This window comes from Capsicum annuum, chromosome 12 (assembly GCF_002878395.1).
Source record: "Capsicum annuum cultivar UCD-10X-F1 chromosome 12, UCD10Xv1.1, whole genome shotgun sequence".
Taxonomy (NCBI): domain Eukaryota; kingdom Viridiplantae; phylum Streptophyta; class Magnoliopsida; order Solanales; family Solanaceae; genus Capsicum; species Capsicum annuum.
The window spans coordinates 81,429,501-81,430,272 of NC_061122.1; positions in this window are offsets into that span (position 1 = coordinate 81,429,501).

Genomic DNA, 772 nt, shown 5'->3' on the forward strand with positions numbered 1-772 from the left:
AGAAAAATAATCACACCGTAGTGGGTTGTTATATAGAATATAGACCTTAGGAAGAGCCACATCATCAACATGATCCAGACCACCAGGTAATTCACTAGGAATGATTTCATTATCTTCAAATAAGATATTGGATTTTGAAGAGAGAAGGATCAATCCAAGATGTAGAATTGGGACATGTAAGTTCACTCTCAAAAAGATAATTATCAAGTTTTGGGGATTTTACAAACACATGATCATCCCCAGGAGTAAAGCAAATAGTATATTTTACAATAAAAGGCATGCTTAAAGGTTTAGTCCTATTCACTTGATCAACATCATCACTTACTTGAGGTGCATTAATCACATCAAAAACATCCTCAAGTAGTGGGTTGGGTTCACATACACATTGATCAACACAATTACCACAAGTTAATTTACAATCATTCAACACAACGACTTCAACACCAGGTGGACACAAATTGATCTTATAAGAAAAATCAATTCAATCATCAATAAGATCAACTGGTGTATCCATGCTTTCAACTTGAACATTGTTGCCATGACCCAAAAACCAAGGGTCATGATGGCACTTTTCGTGGCAATCCTTGATAAGTAAGTCTATCACCCAAACTAATATAAAATGAGAAATCAATACCAATACCCAAGGCAAGTCTACTAAAATGGATTTGAACCACACATATATAGTAAAAGCGGAAATACATAGTCAAGATACCATATAATTCCCAAAATTTGTTGTCATAATGTAAGAACTAACTAGTGCAACTCAAATGTC